The following is an 8,417-nucleotide window of genomic DNA, read 5'->3' as shown; positions in this document are numbered from 1 at the left end:
AGAAATTTGCTCTGGATCCCTGTTTCATTCTCAAGTTTCTTCGTTTCAACTGAAAAAGGATTTTCAGTCTTCATAAGCAGACGAAAGGCAGAAAGACAAAGGACTAGTTGGGTTTCTTGTGCCTTTTCTTTTCACATGGGGTATTTTAACTATATCAGGCAGGTATAACCTGTGAAAGAGAACGAAGTATCTATTTCCAATAGCCACACCCGCACCTGAATCCGCCCCTGTATTAATATATGTATTTAAAGACTTGGAGTAGGAAAAACTCTATATTAAGTTATGCAAATACTTAGAAGAAACACCCTTATTCAGTTTGGTCGGTTTATGTAGACTGTCATTTTTTATTTCACAATTTATGAGGGTCTTAATGGGGTTACCTTCATGACGAATAATGGTAAAAAATCTTGCCAAATGACATTAACGGTAATTTTTGGTGCATTACAATAAAATGTACGACCATAAAAAAATCGACTGATTTTGACAACTCATGATAAATTATTTCCAAAAATAACAGTAACGGTTAATTATTTGAGAACTCTGATGAATCATGATATTAAAGGATACTTTGACAATGTTTGATGAATCACAATAAAATTTTAACCAATTTGATGCTAACAGTAGCCGGAAATGACCAATTGACGACTGACAGTAAAGGGCATTCCTACCCTCATTTATCAATGTAAAAATAAGAAGATGTGGTATGATTGCTGATGAAACAACTACATGTATCGACCAAAGTTCAAATGAAGTGGATGTAAGCAATTATAGGCAACCTTATGGCTAGCGACATATATTTTCCTACTTCAAGCTCTTACCATAGTTTAGTTAAGGTTGAATTAGAAAAGAATAGAATATATAAAGGGCATAGAAATCAGTTACAATTGATTGACATAATTGATAATTACAACAATAAACATCACAGTGTACATGTATATTTAGTATATTACATGTAGCATTAATCAGAATCAGATCCATCAACCATATAAATTATGAATGCACAATTAAATAATAAAATTACATTATGCATTCCTTATAAAATTATTTTTACTAGTATCTATATTCAACTTGATAATCTTAATTCAAAATGTTAGAGTAAGTGTTTATTTATGGTTAGGATTAGGTTAGGGTTTGTAGGTTTACAGTTATGGTGAAAGGTTACTATAACTCTTTGGGTTTGGACCCCTAAAGTAAAAGTAAACAGAACAATCTTTGTTGAATTGTACCTTAAAAGAAATTAGAAAGTATCCCTGTGCTTGATATGTATGCTCTTCTGTATTTTTAAAGTTATGGTGTATTTATTCTTGAGATAACTTCTCTTATGTGTGCCACATCATTCTCTTATTGATATATACTCATAACTAAAAGCAATGAAAAAAAATAAGCTTTTTGATTAGTGTTGGACTAACGGTGGACAGACAGCAAATTGAATAGTGTTGGACAAACATGAAGACATATATATTCAATTGAATTTATTGTTATAAATGGAAATAAATTCAATTGTGGATTAAAAAAAACAATCTCTTTACATTTCAGTGGAGATTAGTGCATAATTAAATACACAAGTCTGTAGAGACAACTGACAAAAAATTTATATTTTGAAAGTGGTGTTGTGATGAATCAGGACAGACTTCCTGCAATAAATAGAGGACTTTGCTTTATGAAACAACCAGTGTTACAATAAAACACATACATGTAACTATTCTGATGTACAAAATTGTCTTGTACAAGTGAAACACTGTTAGAATTAGACCAACAAATGACAGACTCGCACTGGTGTTGGGACGAACAGAAATATTCTTAGACAGACACAAACTTATGTTGGACGAACCAAAGATTTTATAAGGACAGACACACTTTCTTTTCCATGTAAGCCTTCATTTTACAGCTAATTAGCATAGCATATCATGGAATGCAATGTGAATATTAAACTGAGTACATCATCATAACTGTCATTGCAATGACTTTAGACTTGGCATACTCCCAAAAATTCATTTTTACCTATTAAAATGTTGTCCGTTTCATGAGACAGACATGAAGCAAGATTTTCATTTTTATGTGTTTTGATTCGGATGGCAATGATTTTCTTCTCTGTGCATATGTTCATTTCCTTTTTAGAACAAAAGTTGGTCAAATATTATATTGAGAAGCATTTATTATAATTATTTGCTTCTATAGGTCACTTCAAATACTACAGCAAGATTTGGACAGACACTGTTACGTCCAACAATTTTTTTTCTAGATTTTTGGGGCAAAAAAAATCAACGAAAAAGACAATTTTTAGTATTCAAATTATTTTTACACATTTATTTTTCAAAAAATGATTCATTTGACTGATGTGAGCAGTCATATGACTGCATTTTGCTCTTATACATTCTTCACTGTAATATCCTGTCACAAAATTGAGAGGGGAAAAGCCCTTAAAATGACATGAAATTCTGAATTTTCGAATTTTCTTACCACTTGTTAATGTATATTTATTCATTTTGTCTCTTTATTCTATAATGAATATAAGAAAACTGAAACAGTATGAAAATATTCATCCAATTACTTCCAATATCCATCTTTAGGCAACTACCCCTAAATGTTGCACCTTAGCAAATAAGCACTTTTATGCCAGCACTCTAGATTTGCTTTTTCCCTCTGGAATACTAAAATATGTGCCATTGCCCTTATCTAGCAGGCTGGTAGGTTATGTATAACTAATTGGACAGTTTTTTTATGCTTTTAGTTCTAGAATACAATAAATAAGTCCAATATAACCTTAAATGATCGTCGAACAACCCAAAATCAATGACTTTGCACATTGGAAAGAGTGCTCAATGGAAAGCCTAACATTGTTTTTTTTTATATTCTGCGCTTTTGATAACGATGTTAAAGAACTATTGTATGAAATATTTCATCGCTAAAAATTTCTATGTACAAGTCGTTTACATTTGCCATATGACAAATTGTGCATGAATATCGTTTGGCGGTAATTTTAAACTGTAAACAAAAAGTAGATTTCAAGAATTTATTACGAACGTTTCTCTGTGCAACTTTGTTTACATGAATCATACCTATTACAGTTTCGTTTAAACGTAGCAGTCATGTGGCAGACTTTTGGCAGTCATGCATTGATCACTAATAATGCTTTCATTCCTTTCTATTATATTATTCCGTTTTATTATATAACTGGCCCTGTCAAATGAAGTTGTTGTAGTTAGACGACAAACGATTTAATGGCTTTTTAGGTCAAAATTTTGATCACTTGACAAAAGGTCAGAGTTTACAGTGTATGCATTGTTTTGTTGTTCCATTTTTTACACCGTATCGTGTTATTTTTACTTTTATACATACACTCGCATCAAACAAAAACCTATAAAGCTAAGGGCCCCTTTACTACTTTGCAACAGCTATAAACATATTTTACATACGATTCATTGAAAAATTTATTTATAGATCGATAACATTCTATTTTTATAATTTCATTTGTCATGGAGACAATAGGAAGCGCCAGTAAACAACACATAAAAAACAGACTGACCATTGTTTATAATCTATATTAAAAGAATTAAAACAATATTATATGAGACAAATATATTTTATTGAATTTAACAAGATACATATATTTCTTTGATTTAATACTGTGACATATCGAGCATAGCTCTCCATCCTTTTTCGGGGGTTTCGGAGGTTGACCTCGTAATTTCAGATTTCGCATATCAACTGCATATCGTTTTCGCTATCTAAAAAATGGCTATGTAAGTAACTGAAATCCACTCTACTGCTGCCAAGAAAGAATAGTTACTCCTCAAAACTTTTTGAGAAGTGATTTTTACTTCTTCAAAATTCGTCTTGGTCAAAGTTTAAAAGAAAGTTATCCTATTTGGCTATAGTTCCACATCTTCAGACAACAGTGTTAGTGGACTTTATTAGGTTTTTTTCATAGAAAGGAAGAAAAGCATAACTTTTGTACTGTAGAACTTACGTCGACCAAACTCAGTGTTCTCCAAAGGCCAATATAATATTGGAGAGTGGTCCTTATACCTATCAGTCTTAGTGCTGTCCTATATTTCTCGCCCATGGTGCTAAAATTTTCAGTCAAAAATCGTATATCGATAAAATTTTACTGGACTTGTTAAATCTTATCTGTGTAGTTAAAAATTCATGGTGAAATTTAACAAACACCTTGGTTGTAATTGAGTTACCTGATAAGGTAGGTATGATGAGTCTATAAGTTGTAAGCTTGTAAACTAGCACATTAAAACATTTATTCAGCATTTTGGTCATGAACAAAGCAAGGTTCATAATCATGAACATAATATTAGCCTTCAATATAATATTTTGTGTAAAAATTGCATCCAAAGACTGAAGCTTCCCATTAAACACACTAAACCACCTTTTCATAAATTCCCATGATAGATGCATATGCTTTTTTAGCTCACCTTTCCAAAGGAAATGTGAGCTTTTGCCATCACTTGGTGTCATTTGTCGTCCGTCCGTTGTAAACTATTTCAAACATCTTCTCCTCTGAAACTAATGAACCAATTCCAACCAAACTTTAGCTGAATGATCCTTAGGGTATCTAGAATAAAGTTTATGTTTTATTATCTGTTTCGTCAAAAAACATGGCCACCATGGCTAAAAATAGAACATAGTGGTAAAATGCAGTTTTTAGCTTATATCTCAAAAACTAAAGCATTAAGAGCAAATCTGACATGAGGTAAAAATGTTCATTAGGTCAAGTTCTATCAGCCCTGAAATTTTCAGATGAATCTAACAACCCATTGTTGGGTTGCTGCCACTAAATTGATGATTTAAGGAAATTTTGCAGTTTTCGGTTATTATCTTGAATATTATTATAGATAAAGATAAACTGTAAACAGCAAAAATGTTCATCAAAGTAAGATCTACAAATAAGTTTCTGTGACCAAAATTGTCAATTGACCCCTTAAGGAGTTATTGCCCTTTAAACAAAATTTTTCACAATTTGTTCATCTAGTTTGCTTACTTTAAAAAGATCTTCTCCTTGAAACTGCTGAATCAATTTCAGCCAAACTTGGGCTGAATGAGTTTCAGAGTATCTAGTATAAATTTTGTATTTTATTTCCTTGAAGAAACATAGGCACTATGGCTAAAATGGAACATAGGGGTAAAATGCATTTTTTTGCTTTTGAAGAAAATATGACAGATACATAGAACATTTAAATGGCATTTTTAAGCCACTCATTAATATATACTGAGTGCCAATGAAAACGCAACACTAAGTTTTTTAGAAATAACATTTTTATACAAAATAATATTTTCAATATAGTAATTGTTAATGACAGTTAAAGGGTTTATCTAAAGATAAAAGTTAAACAAAAATGTTCAATTGCCACGATTCGAATGCAATACGGTTAAGCATCACAACGCTACAGTTCACTAACTCACAGTCTCAATAACGAATGTGTCCACCGCGTGCTGCAACGCAAGCTCTACAATGACGTGGCATTGACCTGACCAGACGTCGGATACGGTGTTGTGGAATGTTTGTCCATTCTTCCCGCAATGCAATTTCGAGTTGGCGCAGCGTAACTGGTGGTGGCTGTCGTCGTCTTACGGCTTGTCCAATTTGATCCCATAAGTGTTCAATTGGACTCAAATCTGGCGAAAAGGCTGGCCCTGGTAATGTCTGAACATGGTTGTTGTTGATAAACGCAGTTGTGAGTCGTGCGGAGTGTGCACGAGCGTTATCTTGCTGAAAAAGAATAACATCTTGATGCCTAGCCATAAACGGTATAACGGTCGGCCGTAAAACTTCATCAATGTAGCGTTGAGCGTTTAAATTGCCATTGGTAGTGATGAGCGGAGTTTTATGATATTCCTCCCCATACCATGACACTACCACCACCCCAACGATCTGTCTCTTGGATACATGAATCTGCATAGTGTTCTCCTCTTCGTCTCCACACACGAGTTCGTCCATCACTACAGCGAAGATGGAATCTTGATTCGTCCGTCCATAAGACAGTTGTCCATTGCCTGTGTGACCATCTCTGACGCTGTTGTGTCCATGTAAAGCGATTTTGGCGTCGTACTGCTGTCAGCATGTTACCACAGAAAGGCCTCCGTGCCCTTAATCCACTGCTGCGCAAACGGCGTCTTACCGTGTTTGCTCCAATTTGTCTCCTATGGACGCCGACAGTCTCCCGTGCTGTTTGGACAGCCGTACGGAACCGATCTCGCAGATGCTGAAGACGAATGTGTCGGTCCTGTTGGGCAGTAGTTGCTCTCTGTCTTCCGGGACGTGGTCTATCATTCAAAGACCCAGTTTGGTTGAATCTTTGGATAAGTCTTGGCATCTACGCCTTAGTTTATTGCAGTGGCTTACAAAAAAGGATGGGAAAGTTAAATTCTTAAGCGAGGCTTTCCAAAACACACAATGAAAAAATCACTCGTGGGAAAAATAGCGGTGCACTCGACTCACCCCCTTTTTCTGTAACCAAGCACGTTACTTTTTTTTCTAAAATCATTCAAGCGTAAAGTTGTCGAAAGAAGTCTGACGATTCAATTTCAAACCGATATATAGGTAATCATTTTAAAAAAAATATTTATATATTTTAAAATATTTGAAACTTACAAGTGTTGTGTTTTCATTGGCACTCAGTATATATTGAAAAGCAATAATAATCATTGATGAAAGATTTAAGCAAAAAATTTTGATAATGCTGAATTTAACCGTGTATTTAGATTTTTAGTTTTGGGTCCCATTTTCAAATTGTTCCACATTGAGGTCCCAAGGGTCCAAAATTAAACTTTGTTTTATCTCAACAAAAATTGAATTCTTGGTGTTCTTTGATATGCTAATTCTAACCGTACTTTTAAGTTTTCTATTTTGGGCCTCTGTCCATATTGAGGTCCAAAGGGTCCAAAATTAAACTTTCAAAGTTGAAATCTTGGTGTTTAACTTTAATGAAATACTGATTCTAACGATATATACAGATTTTTTCGAATTTGAGCCCCGTTTTCAAGATGGTGCAAATCATTGTCAAAAGGGTATAAATAAAACTTTGTTTAATTTCAATGAAAATTAATTCTTGGTGTACTTGGACATGCTGAATCTAACAGTGTATTTAAATTTTCGATATTGGACCATAATAGGTAAAAGACCAATTTAAAAATTTTCAGTTCTTTGACCACATTCATTCTGTGTCAGAAACCTATGCTGTATCAATTATTTAATCACAATCCAAATTCAGAGCTGCTTCAAGCTTGAATGTAGTGTCCAAAATTACTTGCCCCAACTGTTCAGGGTTCAACCTCTGCAGTCATATCAAGCTGTTCCCTGAAGCATTTTATCATAAGCTGTGATAAATAACTTAACAAACTCTTCCACAATTTTCATCATTACTTTTGCCTTGGTTTTCTATTACTGTAACTGCCCACAGCTCTCACGGTGCTTAGATTTTCTCATTTTTCCAGATTTGGGAACTAAGTCATTTTTTTAGCAAAATTTATGAAACAGGGTCCAAGTTTTGTGTAATCAACTCCTACAGTTTTCTACCCAGATACCTGAAATTCACAGGAAAATTGTATATATGTTTAAGTTTTTCATCTACCATTATTTATTGTTTGGGGAATTTTTCTAGTTTTTGGAACTTAGTCATTTTTCAGCAAAATTTAGTCACAAATATTTCAGCCTGTCCAATTGAGACTTTGACCTATTTTTTTTATTTTCAATATGTGGTTCACTTGATTAATGTTTTTAATGTGTCAAAATTCAATGATGACAATAATTTTTCCTGCTTTATTCCTAAGTCACTTTTGAGCATCACAGAAAAACGAACATCATATTTGATTTTGCAGATCACTAGTAAAAAACATTAAACTTTGTCTTTGAATAGTCTAAAAAGAAACAGATTCAGTGCAATTCAATATATCTCCTCTCTTTACAGTTAAAATTTAAATATAAGAATTGCTTCGAACACCTTATGCTTTAAATTTGAAAATTTAACTATCTGGAGAGGATAAATATTCAAATAATGTTGTATCAATCTTTGTTTAGTAGTAAACTCTATATTTTACTCTTTCATGCCTGTAGATCAAACATGTCAGTTGAAGTCAATATGACATTTCTACCAATTTTGTTCCTAGTTTTGACCCACTCTTACTTCTTGATTTGGAATTTTGATGATGTACATGCACAGCAGTTTATGCTTACCCTTTCGAAACAATGTGTGTTACTCAATTGGAGTTCATTCGATTCAAGTATTGTCAAGTATTCAGCATTTTAAAGGAGTTCATGGTTACAAAAGAAAATGTCATGTGTTAATCTGAAATTATAGGAGTACTTCTATTCTTATTTAAATGTATATTATGCACTATTTTTCTGGACTACTGTTATATGCATGTATTTTACCATAAGATATTCCAATTAAAGGGCCCATGAAGAG

The 8,417-nt window shown here is 33.2% G+C and overlaps 1 protein-coding gene across 2 annotated transcripts in view; it reads left to right on the top strand.

Moving 5' to 3' along the window:
* Nucleotides 1–67: 67 nt before the first annotated feature.
* LOC127715639 (kelch-like protein 5) overlaps nt 68–8,417 on the top strand; it is a 90,996-nt gene continuing 82,646 nt past the window's right edge. The window contains exon 1 of one of the 2 annotated variants that reach the window (XM_052221755.1): nt 68–140. The gene's annotated coding sequence lies outside the window, so the exon portion shown is untranslated. Of the gene's footprint in view, nt 141–1,764; nt 1,870–8,417 lie in introns of those variants that run through there. The other variant, XM_052221754.1, reaches the window with a different exon arrangement.

This window comes from Mytilus californianus, unplaced genomic scaffold (assembly GCF_021869535.1).
Source record: "Mytilus californianus isolate M0D057914Y unplaced genomic scaffold, xbMytCali1.0.p SCAF_9, whole genome shotgun sequence".
Classification (NCBI taxonomy): Eukaryota; Metazoa; Mollusca; class Bivalvia; order Mytilida; family Mytilidae; genus Mytilus; species Mytilus californianus.
This window is presented reverse-complemented; position numbering and strand designations above follow the sequence as displayed.